The sequence below is a fragment of the Acinonyx jubatus genome, chromosome X (assembly GCF_027475565.1).
Source record: "Acinonyx jubatus isolate Ajub_Pintada_27869175 chromosome X, VMU_Ajub_asm_v1.0, whole genome shotgun sequence".
In the NCBI taxonomy this organism is placed as follows: Eukaryota; Metazoa; Chordata; class Mammalia; order Carnivora; family Felidae; genus Acinonyx; species Acinonyx jubatus.
In genome coordinates, this window is record NC_069389.1 from 70,327,699 (window position 1) to 70,349,532 (window position 21,834).

General features: G+C 33.8%; 1 pseudogene; it reads left to right on the forward strand.

Annotated features, from left to right (window-relative positions):
* The first annotated feature begins 9,825 nt into the window (after nucleotides 1-9,825).
* On the forward strand, nucleotides 9,826-11,447 carry LOC128311439 (UPF0489 protein C5orf22-like; annotated as a pseudogene).
* Nucleotides 11,448-21,834: the final 10,387 nt, after the last annotated feature.

Genomic DNA, 21,834 nt, shown 5'->3' on the forward strand with positions numbered 1-21,834 from the left:
CTTTAGCTTCAGCTGTCCTGCTATGGTGTTCTGAATATTTAGATCCTGAGATCCTTCAGCCTGCACCCACTTCAGCTCTTGCTTTCCCTCTAGGACACCTGCTGCATGGAAAGTTCCAAGTCCTCCTGGCCTGCATTGCACTTCAGCTCCTGACATCCTGCCAAAATATTCTCTGTGTGGAAAGTGTTGAGATAACACTAATTTCAGCTTTAGCTATCCTGCCAAAAGGCCATCTGTGTGCAGAGCCTCAGGAGATCCCAGTTTACACACGGTTAGCCTCAGTTGCCTTGCTATGGCTCCTATCGTGTGGACAGCTCAAAGACTGCACCCAGATACACCATGTCAGCTTTAGATGTTTTGCCAAAGCTCTCATACATGGAGAGCCCAGGACCACTCGCCCATGACAGCCACAGATATAGCCAGCCAGCCAAAATCACAGGAACACACAGTCTACATAGGGGACAATCGTACACAAGATCACTCCTTCAAGTTATTGGAGAAGTGTCTGTTATACTTAATACATAGAAACAAACACAGAAAGTCAATAAAAAATGTGGATACAGAGGACTATGCTTCAAAATAAAGAACAAGATAAAATCTTAGAAAAAGTATTGAATGAAATAGAGGTAAACAATATGCCTGATAAAGAGTTTAAAGTAATGATTGTAAAGATGCTCACATGCTAAAGAGAAGAGTGGTAGAACTCTTTGAGATCTTCAATAAAGATAAAAAATACAGAAAAGAACCAATTAGGGTTGAATAATAAAACAATTGAAATACATAATATAGTAGAGACAATCAATAGTAGGTTAAGGATGCAGAAAAACATATCAGGGATCTGGAAGACAGGATATTGGAAAATAATCAAGTTGAACAGAAAAAAAGAGAAAAAAATAAAAAATGAGAATAGGTTAAAAGATGCCTTGGACAACATCAAGTTAACAAACATTCACATTATAGAGGTATCAGAAGAAGAAGATAGAGAAGGGTAGAAAAACTATTCAAACAAATAATAGCTGATATTAATCCAAATCTAGGGAAGGAAATAGACATTCAAGTTCAAGAAGTATTGAGAATTCCCAACAAGATGAACCCAAGGAGGTCTATATCACAGTACAGAATAATTAAAATGTCATAAATTAAAAATAAAGAGAGGATTTTAAGAGCAGCAAGAAAGAAGCAAAATGTTATGCACAAAAGAAACTCTATAATGCTATCAGCTTACTTTTCATCAGAAACTTTGCAGGCAAGAAAGGACTGACATGGTATATACAACAAGCTGAAAGGGAAAAAAAATCCCTACAATCAATGATACTGTACCTGGAAAGGTTATCATTCATATTTGAAAGGAAGAAAAAGAGTTTCTCATACAAACAAAAGATAAAGGAGTTTATCACCACTAAACAAGGCTTACAAGAAACACTATAGAGACTTCTATAAGTGGAAAAGAATGGGCCACAATTATACATAAGAAATTTATGAATAAAAAGATGTAAAATATGATAGTATATACAAAAAAATGTTGAGACAAAAGTAAAAAAAATAAAGGGTTTTTTTTTAGAATGTGAAATGAAGTAATTATCAACTTAATACAAAATATATACTAAAGACTTATAGACTATATACTTAGGATTTCTATATGAAGCTTATGGTAATAACCTGTAATAGGAACACACAAAGAGAAAGAAAGCCAAACATAACACTAAAAAATTCATAAAATACAAAGAAATAAAGAGGAAGAAAGAAACAGAGAAGAACTACAGAAACAGCCAGAAAACAAATAACAAAATGGCCATAAGTACATAACTGTCAATAATTATTTAAATGTAAATGGCCTAAATGTTATAATAAAAAATAGGGTAATTGAATGGATTTTTTAAAAAAAGTCTCATCTATATGCTGCCATGTAGATATGAAAAAAACATTTACTATGCAAATTGAAGCAAAAAAAAAACAAAACAAAAAGCTGGGGTAGCAATATCTATATTAGAAAAAAATAGACTTAAAAAAAAAGACTAACCAAAGACAGAGAAGAACATTACAGATATATCCAACAAAAGGATATAACAATTGTAAATATCTGCACAACTAATACTGGAACACTTAAGAACATAAAGCAAATATTAAAGGATATAAAAAGGGAAAATAATGGTAATATAATAGTGAAGATTTCAACATTCCAGTTGCATCATTGGATACATTATCCAGGCAGAATCAATAAGAAAATAGTGCCTTTAATAACATATTAGATCAGATGGACATAACAGATTTATACAGAAGATTTCATTCAAAAACAACAGGTTACACATTCTTTTGAAGTACACATGAAATATTCTCCTGAATAGATCACATGTTAAGTCATAAAGCATGTATTAATAAATTTAAGAAGATTTAAATAACACCATGCATGTTTTCTGACCAAAATGTTATGAAATTATAAGTTAATCACAAGAAAAACTGGAAATACCACAAATACATGGAGGCTAAACAACACGATACTAAACAAGCAATGAGTCAATGAAGCAACCAAAGAAAAAATTTAAAACAATACATGGAGACTAATGAAAATGAAAACATAGCACTCTAAAATCTTTGAGATGCAGCAAAAGCATTTCTAATAGGGATAATAATACAAGCTTACCTACAAAGAAAAAGAAAGTTCATATAAACAAACTGACCTTATATCTAAGAAACTAGAAAAAGAAAAACTAACAAAGCCCGAGATGAGTAAAAGGAAGGAAACTAATGTTAAAGCAGAAATAAATGACACAAAGACTAAATAAAAAACAGAACAGATCAGTGAAACCAAGAGCTAGTTCCTTGAAAAGATAAAATTCATAAACACTTAGACTATTAAGAAAAAAAAAAGAAAGGAATCAAATAAATAAAATCAGAAATCAGAGAGAAGTAACAGTGGACACCACATAAGTACAAAGCATTATGCAAGCCAGTATGAAAAATTATATGACAATATATTGGACAACATAGAAAAAATGGATAAATTTCTAGAAACACACAGTTTTCCAAAACTCAAACAAGAAGATATAAGAAATCTGGTCAAACCAGTTGCTAGTAACAAAATTGAATCAGTAGTTAAAAAACTACCAAGAGGAGCACCTGAGTGGCTTAGTGGGTTAAGCATCTGACTTTGGCTCAGTTCATGATCTTGCAGTCTGTGGGTTCAAGCCCCATGTCGGGCTCTGTGCTGACAGCTCAGAGCCTGGAGCCTGCTTCAGATTCTGTGCCTCCTTCTTTGCCTGCCCCTCCCCCTCTCGTGCTCTGTGTCTCTATCTCTCTCAAAAACAAATAATAAATATTAATTTTTTTAAAAAAAGAAACCCTTAAAAAATACTACCAAGAAATAAATTTCCAGGACCTCTTGTCTTAACAGCTGATTTCTACCAAACATTAAATAAGACTTAATATCTATTATTATCAAACTATTCAAAATCATATAAAAAGGAACGCTTCCAAATAATTCTGTAAGGTTAGCATTACTCTGAATCAAACCCAGACAAAGACACCACAGAAAAAGAAAAGTACAGGCCAATATCTTTGATGAAAATCAATGCAAAATCCTCAACAAAATATTTGGAAACCACATTCAACAATATATTAAAATAATCATCCACCATGATCAAGTGGACTTTTTCTAGGGATGCAAGGATAGTTTAATATTCACAATTAAATTTAATATTCACAATATGTCAATGTGACACATCAAATCAACAAAACAAAGGATTAAAATCATATGATCATCTCAATGCATAAAGAGTATTTGACAAAATGAGCATTCATTCATGATAAAAATTCTCAGCAAAGTGGTTTAATAGGAACACACCTCAACATACTAAAGGCCATATATATGAAAAACCCATATTCCATCTTATGGCCCTCTTATTCTGTGTACTATGGAAATTTCTGTATTTCATTTACCATCAAACTAATCCATTTCTTAGCTGTGTATATTCCATTGTGCCCAACTAACAAGTTTTAATTTTAAATATTTTGATTTTAAATATTTATTTTTAATATATTTTATTTATGATTATAGCATACAAATTTCTCTGAGAATACTCAATATATTATTTTTAAAATGGGTATCATTTTTTTCCTCAGATGTTTGATATTTGGTTAGTTCAATGTGGGAGTCTCTTTTATATGATGTTGGTTTTACTGCAATATTTGTAGATTATTAGTTGTCTGCAAATCTTTGTATTTGATAATTCTTTTTCATCTATATGTTGGGGTGATTATCATTTTTTTTATTTTATTTTACTTTTAAAATATTCATTTATTTATTTTGAGAGAGAGAGAGAGTATGAGTGGGAGAGGGGCAGAGAGAGAGAAGGAGAGAGAGAGAGAGAGAGAGAGAGAGAGAGAGAGAGAGAGAGAGAATCCCAAGCAGGCTCCTTGCTGCCAGTTTAGAGCCTGATGCGTGGCTCAATACCACGAATCTATGAATCATGATCTGAGTCAAAAATCAAGAGTCAGATGCTTAATTGACTGAGCCACTCAGGCACCCAATCATCATCATCATCATCATGGTTATTATTATTATTATTATTAAATATTTATTTTGAGAGAGAGAGAAAGAGAATATGCATGTGGGAGGGGCAGAGAAAGAGAGAGAATCCCAAACAGGTTCTTTGTTGGTAGCCTGACTCGGGACTGAATCCTACAAGTGGTGAGATCATGACCTAAGCTGAAATCAAGAATCAGATGCTTAACCAACTGAGCCACCCAGGCACCCAATCATTATTTTAAAATGGTAGTGTACCTTCAGTAATTACACATACCCAGACCTTGCTTTTAGGTGGAATATTCAATAGTTCATTTTCTGGGTATATGTATTCTGAACTTGTGACTCAGTAACCATGTGGAGTATTACCATGTATTTCTGCTCCAAGTATCCATCCCTCGTAGTTATAGAAACACATGCACACACACAGAGATGTAGAAAGAAAAGAAAAGAGAAAGAAAGAAAGAAAGAAAGAACAAAGAAAGACTCTTAGCTCAGGTTATCATTAAAAAAATACCATGCATTGGGTGGTTTAAACAACAGAAATGTGTATATTCACACATGTTTGCGGGCTGCAGGTCTGAGACCAGGGTGTCAGTATAGTCAGGTCCTGATGAAGGTTCTCTTCCTGGTTTGCAACTCCCATCGTTTTGCTTTTTTTTTTTTTTTTTTTTGAAAGACCTTTTTTCAGTGTGTGCATGCAGAAAGATCTCTTTCTTCTTCTAATAAGGCCATAAATCCTATTGGATTAAAACGCCACCCATGTGACTCAATTTAATTTTGATTAGCTTCTAAATCCCTGTCTCCATATACAAGATGAATTTTGTGGAGACATAATTGAGCCCATAGCACACACATACTTTACTATTTTTTTCTCAGAATATGGAATGATGTAAGGAGTTACTATTGCAGCTGTCTCAAATGCAGTATCTCATTTTATCTTCCTGATTCACCCAGTGTTTTTTTTTCCTGTCCATTTTATGCATTGATTCTTGAAAAGGAGATTTCCTAAAATATGTTATCTTTTTATATTTTTTAATTTCATTTTTAATATTTTAAAATTTACTTCCAAGTCAGTTAGCATATAGTGTGACAATGATTTCAGGAGTAGATTCCTTAGTGCCCCTTACTCATTTAGCCCATCCCCCCTGCCACAACCTCTCCAGTAACCCTCAATTTGTTCTCCATATTTATGAGTATCTTATGTTTTGTCCCCCTCCCTGTTTTTATATTATTTTTATTTCCCTTCCCTTATGTTCATCTGTTCTGTCTCTTAAAGTCCTCATATGAGTGAAGTCATATGATTTTTGTCTTTCCCTGACTGACTAATTTCACTTAGCATAATCCCCTCCAGTTCCACCCACATAGTTGCAAATGGCAAGATTTCATTCTTTTTGATTGCCGAGTAATACTCCATTGTGTGTGTGTATACATATATATGTATATACCACATCTTCTTTATCCATTCATCCATCGATGGATGAGGATGCGGAGAAAGAGGATCTCTTTTGCACTGCTGGTAGGAATGCAAACTGGTGCAGCCACTCTAGAAAACAGTATGGGGGTTCCTCAAAAAACTAAAAATAGAACTATCTTATGACCCAGAAATTGCACTACTAGGCATTTATACATGGAATACAGGTGTGCTGTTTCGAAGGGACACATGCACCCCCATGTTTATAGCAGCACTATCAACAATAGCCAAAGTATGGAAAGAGCCCAAATGTCCATCGATGGATGAATGGATAAAGATGTGGTATATATGTACAATGGAGTATTACTCAGCAAACAAAAGAATGAAATCTTGCCATTTGCAACTACGTGGATGGAACTGGAGGGTATTAGGCTAAGTGAAATTAGTCAGAGAAAGACAAAAATCATATGACTTCACTCATATGAGGACTTTAAGAGATAAAATATGTTCTTAATTATACTGTTTCGGGTTTAGACTGTCCTTTCCCATATAATTGTTTCTCCATGGATCTCATCTACTTTAAATTTTTTGAGTATTCTTCAAAGTATCAAGTCTGCTGTTATTTATTCTCAATTGCCTATACTTTAACTCTTTGTGTGCATTACCTTTACCATCATGATCCAGGTAGATCATTTAACTGATGACTAACCTAAAAATAATCTGACAAGAATCTATCTTTTTCAACATTAGTAAGTTATTATATTTTAGATTATAATTGTCTGGGTGCTCCTAAGGAGTGACAGCAACAAGATAAAAAGGATCATAAAATCTCTAAAATGTCAGGGGCTGAAATAATTCAGGGACTATCTTTTTAGTATACATTTTTCTAGTGTTTATAACTTTTACTTCCCTCAAATCAAAACAATTCCTGATCTATATTTTTGAAAATAACATTTATGTTCATTTCATTTACTGCATTGGATTTCCTCTCTGTTTAGCTGCATTTGTTGCCAGTACAAATTTGGTCAGTGTGGTTACAGAATCATGCATCCATTCATCAAATATGTATGAAATACTTCTATTTAATATGCCAGACATTGTGTCATGCATTGGGGACACAGCCATTAGTATTATATCCTCAAGGACACCAGTCTCTGTATCCATATGGTAAAAATAGATATTCCATGTATTATACTATATAGGACACATTTTATAAATATTAGAGAATAAGTGCATTTTTCTTTTCTCCAGTTTTACTCTTAGAATAATTTAATTTATACACACAATTTCCTTGTCACTATATTACTCCATTTATTTGTGAAGAAATGAAATATTTGCTTGAAAAAAAGATCATGGAGAAAAATATAATGTTTAATAGATTTATTACATTCAAACAAGATTTTTTATAATATAGAATTGACAGTATCTTTAAATATGAAATAAATATCATCATTCTATAGATAAGAAAATTAGTTCCCAGAGTTTAAATTATTTACTGAAAGATAAATGTCAAGTCAGTGTTATAACATATTTTCTGAATCCCAGTTGGAACCGTGTGGTCCTACCAAAAGTTTTAGAATTAGAAATTGGATAAAAGTATTTTTGTAAGTTTTTAAGGGTTATTTTTAAGGATTATATGCATATTTTACAAATGTAGGCAAATAATATATAAATGCTGTTTGTTTTTCTGAAAAGAACATATGTATGTATGCATGTATGTATGTATGTATGTATTTAAATTTTAGCTAGTTAATAAAAAGTACATATGTATGTATGTATGCATATATGTATGCATGTATTTAAATTTTAAATTATGTAATTAATACACAGTGCAATAGTGGTTTCAGGAGTAGAATTCAGTGATTCATCACTTATATACAACACCCAGTGCTCATCACAAGTGCATTCCTTAGTACCCATTATCCATCTAGCCATCACCCACCCACCTACATCTGTCAACCCATTGTTTGTTCTCTATCATTAAGAGTCTCTTGTGGTTTCTTTTCCTGTCTTCTCTCCCCTACCCTTCCCATATGTTCACCTGTTTTGTTTCTTAAATTCCACACATGAGTGACATCATATAGTATTTGTCTTTCTCTGATTGACTTATTTCACTTAGCATATACATTATAGCTAAATTCACATCATGACAAATGGCAAAACTTCATTCCTTTTTTAAGTTTATTTGTTTTGAGAGAAAGACAGCAGCATGAGTGGGAGAGGGGCAGAGAGAGGGGGAGAGAGAGAATCCCAAGCAGGCTCTATACTGTCAGCATGCGGAATCCAATGTGGGGCTCAGTCTTACAAACCTCAAGATCACGACCTGAGCCAAAATTAAGAGTCAGACGTTTAACCAAATGAGCCTCCCACATGCCTCCAAGATTTCATTTTCTGATTGCTAAGTAATATTCCATTGTGTGTGATTGTGTGTGTGTATGTGTGTGTGTGTGTGTGTGTGTATGCCCTTGTAAAAGAACAAGTAAGAATATGAAAGTAAATTTGTAGACAAGTCTTTGTTAATGTCCCTATAGTACATCAATCTACAGCATTCTGTAGTGTCAGTATTCTAGTGACTTTGCAACATACCATGTAATTTATTGAGAAAATCAGGATATTTTACACTGATGTCTCTTAGTTGATCTTTTATAATAATAAATATTTAAGTAAAAATTTTATATAAATAACACTATCTTATGTAGAAGAATACCACTAAATATACCATTGGATGACAGTAAAGAACAAACAGTGGTAGTGCTATGTAGAGCATTTAGGCAGAATTGACCTTGGGAAGAGCACGCTAATTCAGTAAAATGTGACAATATGTCAAAAACATCTATAACGTCTATAACATTGACATCAATAATGAATAATAGGGCATATGAATGAGTGGACAAATATGTATTACTAGTACTGGATTTCTTCCAAACTAATGGATTATTGTGTAGAGAATCAGTATGATAAGGTAATTAATTGTTTTTTGGAATCAGAAACAAAGCAAAGTAAAACAAAACAAAATTTTGTTTGCATTTTAGATTCACCAATTCCTGGCTGTATGATCTTGGACAAATTATTTAAGCTCCCTAAACTTTATTTTCTAATTTATAAAATGGGAGTAATGGTTAAATCTACCTTATCAGAGTATCATAAAGATTAAATGGCATAACACCTCTAAAATATCTGACCATTCATTGGCACAATGTAAGCACTCAATAACCATTAGCTGAAACTAATTCATAATAAATCCTCTAATATTGATTGGATAATGACTGTCATGAAATTTAACTTTTTAGTACCAATGATTAAATACATATTTTTTTCTGCATGTGAATTTTCTTAGAAAAGTTACAGAATTACAATTGACATACAATTAACAATACATTTTATATTTCATAATTTGTAAGTTTTCACAAATGTATGCATCTGTAAAACCATCACTGTAATTATGATAATGAACACATCCATCACGCAAAAGCTTCCTCAGGTCTGATTGTAAGCCCTTGCTCCTGACTCTTCCCCCCTTCCCATGCCCAAGCACCTACTGATATGCTTTCTGTCACTGTAGATTACTTTCCATTTTTATATGAATATAATCATGATGTATACTCTTCTTTTGGCTATCCTCATTTACTCAGCATAATTATTTTGAAATTTATCCAATTTTTCTGTGTATCAATAAAGCATTCAATTTTATTGCTAAGCACTATAATATGACATGCTATAATTTTTTATGCATTCACGTGTTGATAAGTATTTGGGCTGTTTTCCGTCTTTTGCTATTATAAATAAAGCTGCTATCAATATCCATGTACGCGTCTTAGAACAAGCAAATGCTGAGTCCTAGCCTCGCCACTGCGGCTGGCTGGCGGGAACACTGACAGGCAATAAAACCATGAGCACAGACCCCGTGGGAGAGCGCGCTCGCCTCCGGCGCTACTCCAAACTCCGAGTGTAGGTCCTGGAGGATCACCAGTAGGTCCTGCCTTATATATACCGGGCCAATGGCTCAAAGCATCTTCCTCCAGGTAATGTAAGTTTTGTGCATTTCGATTCACATAGAGACCTCCTTATTCCTGTGAATATGCCAGCTGACACTGTGTTTGACAAGGAAACACTTTTTGGGAAAAAATGGCGTTTTCAATTCAGTCACAAGAACTTTTCCTTGAAACAACCATGGTACCTCAAAAGAATTAAATATTGAGAATTGGATTATGTCTGCAGTTAATGCTGGCCATTTTTCTCATGTTCTATGGCTTCATCCCATGTGGGCTCAGCAAATAAGAGAGGGCAAACATCACTTTTTAGAAGGCAGAGACACTTCTACCAAAACAATCAGGGTTACAAGTACAGATCATTACTAAGTGATGGTCTTTATGTAAGTGAAGACCAGCTAGAGAACCAAAAACCTTTGCAATTGGATGTGATTATGGTAAAACCTTACAAACTGTGTAACAGCCAAGAAGAAAATGATGCAGTGTCTTCTGCTAAGAAGCCAAAGCTAGCACTGGAAGATGCAGAAAACACTGCCTCTACTAACAGTGACTCTTATTCGGAAGGATTGGAAAAGGACACAGTGACACAGAAGAAGAGCTAAACTTCCCTAGAGCAGTCATGCCCATGCTTTTCTGAAAGCCAAGAATGCCAGACAACAGTCAGCACTGGGGAAATTCTGGAAATTTTGAAGAAAGGGGATGCATTTGTTTTAGATATTTACTTGGATTTTTTTTTTCAGTCAAGAATCCCTTCAAAGAAATATTCACTCAGGAAAAATACAAAATCTTACAAGAGTTGTACCAATTTAAAAAGCCTGATACCAACCTGACAGAGGAAGATTTGGTAGATTGTGTTGATACTCGAATTCATCAGTTAGAAGATTTAGAAGATTCTTTTGCTGATCTGTGTGATGGTGATGATGAAGAAACTGTACAGAAATGGGCTTCAAACCCTGGAATAGAATCACTAATTCCACTTGTATAGAGTTTGAGAAAATGGAAGGAAGTACCAGACTATGAAATGGTTCACCAGGCTGGTCTAACCTGTGATTATTTGGAACTACCTCACCATATCATCACAGAACAAGAAATTGTTCTGTATATTATTCAGATATATATTCTGTATAATATTCTGTATATATATTCTGTAAAATATTCAGTCTGTATATTATTTACTGAAAAATTTACCAAAACCTACTCTCGTGACAATTTCAAGGTCAAATCTGGAATGATCACTGTCCTTCTGAGCAAGTTGACACCATTCAAGAAAAAGTCCTTAATGTGCTGAGCTCCCTGTATGGGGCTGTAGACATTCACCTGGTGTATTTAGCAGAGTGTTCTCCATCTTGAAACAACAAAACACTAGCTTTCTATAACATCTTGATGTAGTAACAGGGTTTTCATTAACTTATTATAAATGAGTCTTCCAGAGAAGACCTTTGTTTTTATATTAACTTTGTTAAAATCTTTCAGATAGTTTGAATCTCAAACAGCTCTCATCAGTTGTTGAAAGATGACAATTTTTTTTGTCTACAATTTTTTTTTGTCTACATCAGGTCTACCCCCCCCATTGATTGTTGCTTATTTTTCTTCCTTTCTATCATAGTCTTTCTCATTTTGTGCAGGTTGTTTTTCCCCTAGGTAAATTGGACTGTACAAAATTCATTCATTCATTCATTTATTCACTCAACTGACATTTATTGAGCATTTACATGTGCTAAACATAATTAAGTGCTGGGTATATGGTGATGAACAGGATAGACAAGGCCCCCTGCCCTCTTAGGGGATGGCTAAGAAACAAATTATGGATTACGAGAAGTATTGTGAAGGAACAACCACAAACATGTCTTAGGCATCTTCTTAGTACTCAGGGCATCCTGGCAGGATAAGAAAGTAATATTCTCAAAAGCTACCAAAAAAATAAATAAATAAACTTGCTAGTCCATGAAAATGTTGCAGGAATCCTACCTTTCCAAGACTGTCAGGGTTGTGGCACAGCTGTTGTGGCAAACTCACATTACTGTTGGTATGGAGAAGGTCTATTTGAGCAGTCAACAAAACAAAAATTTTCTTTGCTAATCAGAAAAGCCCTTCAGGGTTTTTGGTGCCTCCAGATGATCAGTATTGGCATTGGTTATCATTACAGTTCCTAACTGCCACTTTATTGGCAGTCTGGGTTGATAATTTCTTCAAATAAACCAGCTTTTAATGTAAATAGTAGATAAAAAAGACAAATCCTTAATTTTGACCTAGTGTAAATACCCAAAGATATAGCTGCCTTCTACCACCCTCTCCATGAGGAAGAGACCCTACCTGAGTCCTTCTTAATCATAGAACTTTTCATTTGCTTAATTTACCAAAGTCTTACCCTATTCAGTATTCCCCATGTTCAGCAATTATTTTTCACTGCGTGGTTTCTTTTTCTTTAAAAGTTAGAATGGCATTTAAAGGGGGAAAAAAACACCCATCCATTCCTCAGTCCTAACATAGCATTTGTTTTCATTTTGCATGTTACTTTCAGGCCTTGACCATATGTGTACATGTGCAGCTGCATGTAACTGCAGTTGTATGTTACCTAACTTGATGGCTAATATCCAAGATCACATTACCATTGTCACTCAGTAGATGGCACCAGATCCCATTTTTCCATGATACTATTTTCCTGCGAATTTTTCTTGTCAGCAATTTCCCAAGGCTGATAGCGTGAATGCCTATTTCTGTTGTGAAAAGCAAAGCAAAGTGATTCAGCTTTCTATTTTGATAGAATGTTATGTGCCAAAAAGTTTTCTCTGTAAAATCAGAATTACAAAAGAGTGCTATTTATTTTTAAGTTTTGAAAAAATTTTATTAGAGTTCTATAAATGGATGTTACTTTTATGAGTAAATTATTTTGTGTGCTAAAATAAATAAAAAGGTATGTTTTGAGATTTTAAAAAATTTAAAACCAAAACCAAAAATTAAAAAAAAATAAAGATTTAAAATAAAAAATGAATGAGCAAATACTTTTTTTTTTCTTGACTAAGTGTAAAGAAGTTAAGTGGCTGGATTATATGGTAATTGTATGCTTAACTTTTTGAGAAATTGCCAAACTGTCTTGTGTACCATTTTCCCTTACCACCTACAGTGTATTAGAATTCGGTTGCTTCCACGTTTTTTCCAATACTTGATATGATTAACCTTTTTAATTTCAGACATTCTAGTAAGTTCGTAGTGGTATTCCATTGTGTTTTAATTTACATTTCCCTAACAATTAATGATTTTGAGCATGTTTTCAATGTATTTAATTGACCATTCGTATATCTTTGTGGGTGAAGTGGCACACTTTTGCCTGCTTTCATTGGGTTATTTTTTACTTAGTATTAAATTATTAATGTTAATTGTAGACCAATTTTAGGTTTACAATAAAATTGAAATAAATGTAGATATACTGTCCATATACCCTGTGTCCCCACACATCTATAGTCTCTTCCATTGTCAACACCTTTCCCCATAATGGTACTTTTTGTTGTTGTTGTTTATTAAGTTTATACGTCATAATTTGACACATCATAATCGCCTAAAGTCCACAGTTTACTCTTAGTGTTCACATTCTATGGGTTTTGACAAATATATAATGACGTATATCCATCACTATAATATCACACAGATATTTTCACTGTGTTAAAACCCTCAGTGCTGTGCCTATTCAATTCTTCTCACCTAATACCCCATTGCAGGCAACAGCTGAACTTTTTATTGTCTCCATAATTTTGCCTTTTCCAGAATGAATGTCATACAATTGGAATCAGAACTTGTAGCCTTCTCAGATTGGCTTTGCACTTAGTAATACACATTTAAGATTCATCCATGTATTTGTATGTCTTGATCGCTCATTTTTTTAGCACTAAATAAATATAATAAATAAACACCCATTCTCTTGATACACCACTGTTTATTCACTTACATAACAAAGGAAATCTTGGTTGTTTCCAAGTACTGGAAATTATGAGCAGAGCTTCTATACACATCTGTGTGAAAGTTTCATGTGAACATACACTTTGAACTCTTTTGGGTAAATACAAAGGCATGAGTGTTTTTGCTAGAATTCATGGTAAGAATATGTTTAGTTTTGTTAGAAACTGTCAAAATGTCTTTGAAATTGGCCTGACAATCTGCTGTCCCCACCAACACTGTATGAGAGTTTCTACTGCCCCATATTATCACCAGCATTTGATGTTATCAGTGCTGCAGATTTGCTCATTCTAATAGATTTGTAGTGTCATCTAATTGTTTTAATTTTCATTTCCCTTGTGACATATGATGTGGAGGATCTTTCATACACTTATTTCCCATCTGTATATCTTCTTTGTGTGTGGTGAGTGTTAGGGTCTTTGACCAATTAAATTTTTTTTGTTGTTGTTGAGTTTTAAGAGTTCATTATCCTGAAAAATTTTTATTAGATAATGTCTTCTGGAAATATTTTTTCCAGCATGAGATTGTCTTCTCATTCTCTTGATCCTGTTTCTCACAGAGAAATCTTTATTTTTAATACAATTCAGCTTATAAATTATTTAATTCATGGATAATGTCTTTGGTTTTGTATCTAAAAATCATCACCATACCTAAGGTCATCTAGGTTTCTCTCTATGTAATATTCTAGGATTTCTATGGTTTTACATTTTACATTTAGGACTATGATCCATTTTGAGTTAATTTAAGTGAAAAGCATAAGATCTGTGTCTAGATTAATTTTGCATGTGGATGTCCACTATTTTTTGAAAAGACTATATTTGCTCCATTGTATTGCTTTTTCTTTTTTGGCAAATATGTTAACTTTATTTATTAGGGTCTATTTCTGGGTCTATTCTGCCTATCTGTTCCCCTGATCTATTTGTCTAGTCTTTCCTGAATTCAACATTGTCTTGATTACTGTAGCTTTATAAGTGAGACTTCAAGTAAGGTAGAATCAGTCCTCCAACTTTGGTCTCCCTAAATTTTTTGTTGGCTATTTTGGGCCTCTACATATAAACTTTAGAATCCTTTTGTTGATATCCCTTATCATTTTGTAATGTTTTTCTTTATCCCTGATAATTTCTCTTATTTTGATATCTTCTGTCCCTGAAATGAACTATTCCTGTTTGTTTGTTTTTTTTATTAGTGTTGCCATGGGATTTTTTCTCCATCCATTTACTTTTAATGTACATGTGTCTTTATATAAAAGTGACTTTCTTGATGAAAACAGAGTTTTGGTTGTATTTTTTAATCCATTCTGACAATCTTTGTCTTTTTATTGGTGCATTTTGACCACTAACATTTGAAGTGATTATTGATATAAAGTAAAACCTTGGCTACAGAGCATAATTTTTCTGGAAACATGCTGGTAATCCAAAGCACTTATATATCAAAGCGAACTTCAAGAACCATTGGCTCAATTGTGATCATGTGATGTTCATTGTCACATATATCATATTGTAAGACATCATTTATCAAGTTAAAATTTATTAGAAATATTTGCATGTCTTGGGAATACTCTCAGAATATGTTACAATACAAGTTTTTATGGGTTTTTATTTGTTGAACTTGCTCTTTATTCCTATTTTTGTCATTAACTTTATCTGCACTTTGTGGCTTTAACTCAGTATTTTACATGATTTAAATTTCTTTTCTCAGCATATCAATTCTTTTTGTTTATTTTATTTTTTTAGTGGTTGCCTTAGAGTGCAATATACATTTACAACTAATTCAGGTAACACTATACAATTTCATGGGTAGGATGAGTACCTTATAATAACAATACAATTCTAATTATTTTCTAATTCCCTTATGAAATTTATGTCATTCATTCATTTGTATATATGCATACACAAGTGTGTATATATATTATAGATAAATAAAGAAACATAATAAAATATATTACTGTTGTTATTTTGAACAAACGGTTATCTGATAGATCACTTAAGTATAAGAAGAATGAAAATTTTTACTTTGCTTTCATTTTTTATTCCTTCAACGCTCTTCCTTTCTTTATGTAGATTCTAGTTTCTGACATATATTATTTTCCTTTCAAAGAACTTCTTTCAACATTTCTAGCAAGGAAAATCTACTAACAACAAATTCCCTAAATTTTTGTTTGTGTGAAAAATTTTATTGCTCCCTGACTTTTTTTAAATTTATTTTTTATTTAAATCCAAGTTAGTTAACATATAGTGTAATAATTATTTCACGAATAGAATTTAGTGACTCATCACTTACATTAACACCCAATGCTCACCCCAACAAGTGCCCTCCTTAATGCCTATAGCTCATTTAGCCCATCCCCAGCCAATACCCTCCCAGCAACCCTCAGTTTGTTTTCTGTATTTCAGAGTTTCTTATGGTTTGTCTCCCTCTCTGTTTTTATCTTATTTTTGCTTCCTTTCACCTATGCTCATCTGTTTTGTTTCTTAAATTCCACATAAGAATGAAATCATATATTTGTCTTGTTCTGACATACTTCGCTAAGCATAATTCACTCTAGTTCCATCCACGTTGTTCCAATGGCAAGATTTCATTCTTTTTGATTGCCAAACAATATTCCATTGCATATATATATATATATATATATATATGCCACATCTTCGTTATCCATTCATTAATCAATGGATATTTGGGTTCTTTCCATACTTTGGCTATTGTTGATAGTGCTGCTATAAACATTGCAGTGTATGTACCCCTTCAGACCAGCACTCCTATATTTTTTGGATAAATACCAACTAGTGCAATTGTTGGATCCTAGGGCAGTTCTATTTTTAATATTTTTGAGTTTCCATGCTTTTTTCCAGAGTGACTGTACCAGTTTGCATTCCCAGCAGCAGTGCAAAAGGTTTCCTCTTTCTCTGCATCCTTGGGAACATCTGTTGTTGCCTGAGTTGTTAATTTTAGCCATTCTGACAGGTGTGAAGTGTTATCTCATTGTTCTTTTGATTTGCATATCCCCTGATAATGAGTAATGTTGAGCATCTTTTCATGTGTTTGTTAGCCATCTGGATGTCTTCTTTGGAGAAGTGTCTATTCATGTCTTTTTCCCATTTCTTACTGGATTAATTGTTTTTTGGGGCATTGGGTTTGATAAGTTCTTTATAGATTTTGTATACTACCCCTTTATTAGATATGTCATTTGCAAATATCTTCTCCCATTCCGTTGGTTGCCTTTTAGTTTTTCTGGTTGCCAGAAGCCGAGCTATCCAACCAGCCTGATGGCAGGGCCCGGGCTGTGGACGGATCGGGACTGCAGGGCGGTCCACCGACAGTGAAGCTTCTTGTACTCCCGCTTTTATATAATTTGGCCTTAATAAAGTACCTGGGGAATTGTCTGTTGGGGAATTGCCCTCGACAGGAAAAGAACCATTGGGAAAGAAATAAAGTTTCGCAAGGAAATTGTGCGGCCCTACATTTAGCCCTTGCCACCCCCTAAAAAGACTTCTCTACGTAAAGGAAGGATAGCTTCATGTATTTCTCAGCCAAGGAAGGAACAAATGGATTTGAAAGCCCCACTCTGGCAACAAAAGAGTGTATCTATGGGCACAAGTTACTCCACCCCTAGGCCCACTTGGCCCCCAGGAGGCATTCCAGATGATGATTGAACCTAGTCGGTTAAAGTACAGAATGGTTCATTAGTTCCTAGGTGCATTGTATCTCTGAGAATGTATAAGGCGTGGGGTCCTAAAGCCCTCTTGGCCCCCTCCTGGCACCCCGAACTGAGGTGAATACTTATGTTCCTCAAGCCACAAATGGTTCAGGGAAACAACTAAAAGGTCATGTCCCTGTAACTATTCTACTTGAGGTGTTGAGAGATAGATCACCTTTCATGAAAACAGCAAAGCAAATGCTTTATAGATTATAGATAAATGTAGATACATAATGAAAATAATGTAAGAAATTAATTAATAAGCATAGGGCAGGAGGGAACGTTATGAGAAAATAACCATGTTATTCCTTAAAGGGTGATTACACATAGGAACATTTTTAGAATTAGGTAATGTTAGAAAACATAGATGACATACGCTACAAGGAAATTGCTAACAAATATAATGCCACGTTTGCCACAATAAGGCAGACAGTTCAACACACTGCTGTTGTCTGTGTCCATTTTTATTTTTGTTTTATCTTTTCTCACTTTTTCACCAATGCTATTCATCCTTCGGGAACCCCTGGACCTGCTGGAGCTGGACTCCAGCAGCTGATTGTTTACCTCTCTGTGCAGAACCTATTTATCTTGATAAGGTCCCAATCACCCATTTTTGCTTTTGTTTCCCTTGCCTCCAGAGACATGTCTAGTAAGAAGTTTCTGCAGCCAAAGTCAAAGAGTTTGTTGCCTGTTTTTTTCTCTAGGATTTTGATGGCTTCCTGTCGTACATTTGTTTTGTTTTTTTTTTAACCATTTTGAGCTTATTTTTGTGTATGGAGTAATAAAATGGTCCAGGTTCATTCTTATGCATGTCGTTGTCCAGTTTTCCCAACACCATTTGCTTAAGACACCTGTATTTTTTCCATTGGATATCCTTTCATGATTTGTCAGATTAGTTGGCCATATATTTTTGGGTCCATTTCTAGGTTCTCTATTCTGTTCCATTGATGTATGGGTCTGATTTTCTGCCTGCACCATACTGTCTTGATATTTACAGCTTTGAAATACAGCTTGAAGTGTTGATCTGTGATGCCTCCAGCTTTGGTTTTCTGTTTCAACATTACTTTGGGTATTTGGGAACTTTTCTGGTTTCATACAAGTTTTAGAATTGTTTGTTATAGCTCTGTGAAGAATTCTAGTGTTATTTTCATAGGCATTGAATCAAATATGTAGATTGCTCCATGTAGTATGGACATTTTAACAACATTTGTTCTTCCAGTCCAAGAGCATGGAATTTTTTTCCATTTCTTTGTGATTTCTTCAATTACTTTCATAAGATTTCTATAGTTTTCGGTGTATAGATATTTTACATCTTTGGTTAGGTTTAATCCAAGGTATTTTATGGTGTCCGTGCACTTGTAAATGGGATCAATTCCTTGATTTCTCTTTCTGCTGCTTCATTATTGGTGTATAGAAATGCAACCAATTTCTGTACATTGATTTTATATTCTGTGACTTTGCTGATTTAATGCTGGTTTTTGGTGTTGTTTTTTTTTTTTTTTTTTATTTTCCACGTAGTCATCTGCTAAGAATGAAATTTTGACTTCCTCCTTGCCAATGTGGATGCCTTTTATTTATACTTGTTGTCTGATTGCTGAGGCTAGGACTTCCAACGCTATGTTGAATAACAGTGGTGAGATTGGACATCCCTGTAATTTTTCTGACCTTAGGGGGAACACTCTCAGTTTTTCCACATTGAGGATGAAATTAGCTGTGGGTTTTTCATATTTGGCCTTTATGATGTTGAGGTATGTTCTAGCTATCCATACTTTCTTGACGCTTTTATCAAGAAAGGATGCTACACTTTGTCACCTGTTTTTCTGTATCTATTAAGAGGATCATGTAGTTCTTTTCTTTTATTAAGGAGATGATCATGTTGATTTATTTGCATATTTTGAACCAGCCTTGCATCCCAGTAATAAGTCCCACTTGATAGTGGTTAATAATTATTTTAATATATTGTTGGAGACAGTTTGCTAGTATCTTGTTCAGAATTTTTGCCTCCATATTCATCAGGGAAATTGGTCTGTAGTTCTCTTTTTTATTGGGTTCTTTATCTCTGGTTTTGGAATCAAGGTCATGCTGGCTTCATATAATGAATTTGAAGTTTTCTTTCCATTTTTATTTTTTAGAACAGCTTCAAAATAATAGGTGTTAATTCTTCTTTAAATATTAGGTAGAATTCCTCTGGAAAACCATCTGGCACTGGACTCTTGTTTGTTGGGAGGCTTTTGATTGATTCGAAGTCTTTACTGGTTATGGGCTTTTCCAGATTTTCTATTTTCTCCTTGACTTTTGAAGGACAGTTTAACAAGATTCAGAATTTTAGATTGGTATTTTATCCACCTCTGTCTCTCACAACACAAAATATTGAATTCCTCTCTCTTCTTGCTCTTTTTTTTTAGGATAAGTCAGGCATAATTCTTATCTTTTTTCCTCTACATGTAAGATGTTTTTCCTCAGCTTAATTACAGAATATTTCTTTATCTTTGATTTTTGTAACTTTAAAATTATATAGTTAGGTATAGTAGTTTTGTTTTGTTTTGTTTTGTTTTTAGAATGTATCCTGTTTGGTTGTCTCTAAGCTTCCTGGATATGTAGTTTTGTGTCTGACATTAATTTTGGGGAAATGCTCAGTTATTATTAATTCAAATATTTCTTCTGTTTCTTTCTCTATTTCTTGTCGTAGAATTCCCATTATGCATGTATTACACATTTTATAATTGTTCCATATTCGTTGAACATTCTGTTTTGTTCTTTTTAGACTTTGTTCTCTTCACTTTTTGATCTTTGAGGATTTTATTGGTGTATCCTTTAGCTCAGAGATTCATCCCTCTACCATTTTCAGTCTACTAATAAGCCAAATAAAAGGTATCCTTCATTTACATTACAGTGTACTTATCTTCAGTGATTTTTTTTTTTGGTTCTTTCTTAGAATTTCTATTTCTTTGCTATTATTGGTCTTCTGTTCTTTTATGTTATTTGCTTTATCCATTGCTAATATCCTTTAGTATATTAGTGATAGTTTTTTCAAACTTCCAAGATGAAAACTCCAACATGCTTGCCATGTCTGTTTCTGATGCTTGCTTCAACTCTTCATTTTTTTTTTTTTGCCATTGGTATGACTTGTAATATTTTCTTGATAGCCAGAGATGTTGTACTAGGTAAAAGGAGCAGCTGTAACTAGGCTTTTATTAATGAAGTGATGTGATGAGGTGTGGAGTGAGGCAAAATGTTCTAAAGTCTTATGAGTAGACCTCAGTATTTCAGTGCACTTATGTCTCTGGACTGTGACCTTCACAAGTTTTTCTTACTGTTTTATCTACCCTTAGATGGGATTGGATGGCTACAGTGATCTGGACTTGGTGTTTCCCTTTCCAGGTCTTTAGGTGCTGATAATACTCTAGCAGTTTAGACTCTGGTTAGTTAGACATCCCTGAGGACAAGCCTATTAAGAACAGACTGTTGTGGTGTATTCCAAAATGATTCATTTTCTTCTTCTCCTGCCAGAAGGCTGAGGGGATTTTTCTTTGATATTTGCTGTGGGAATCTGGTCAAGCTCTTGAAAGTAAATCTCACAACATTGTGGGTCCCTCCATGACTAGGTACCCCTGGAGTTTTTAGCTTTCAAAATTGTCTGCACTGAGCTTCTAGTAATTTTTCAATTACAGTTCATGTTTTCCTATTCTGACACTGATTCCCATGGAGGATTCTGTTCATGAGTCTCTGATCCCATAAGCTGTAAATCTGTCTTCACCTACCAGTCCTTCCAATACTGGGGCCAGTGTTTTGTCTTGTGTCTTTTTAAAAATACAAGAAACGTCATTGATTTATCTCTTCCAACTTTTACTGGTTATTGGGATGGAGTGGTGACTTTCAACCTCCTTACATACAAAACTGGAATATGGAGGTTCAGTTATCAGTTTTAAAAGTACTTTAAATTCTTTTATAAAATGGATGGCTTGCAAAAATGCTCCCCCAACTTATGACTTGCATTTTTATTTTATCAACCTTTCCAAGAGCTGTGGTTTATTAATTTTAATGAAGTTCAATTTAAAATCTTATAATTTTAGAATTTTCTCTTAGATTTATGGTCCATTTTGGGTTATTTTTGTATGTTATATAGTATTAATTTATTATTATTATTATTATTATTATTATTATTGGTATATTCAGCCAATCCAACACTATGTTTTGAAAATACTAAGCTCTGTCCATTGAATGGTTTTGGCACTTTGTCAAAAATCAGTTGATCATATATATG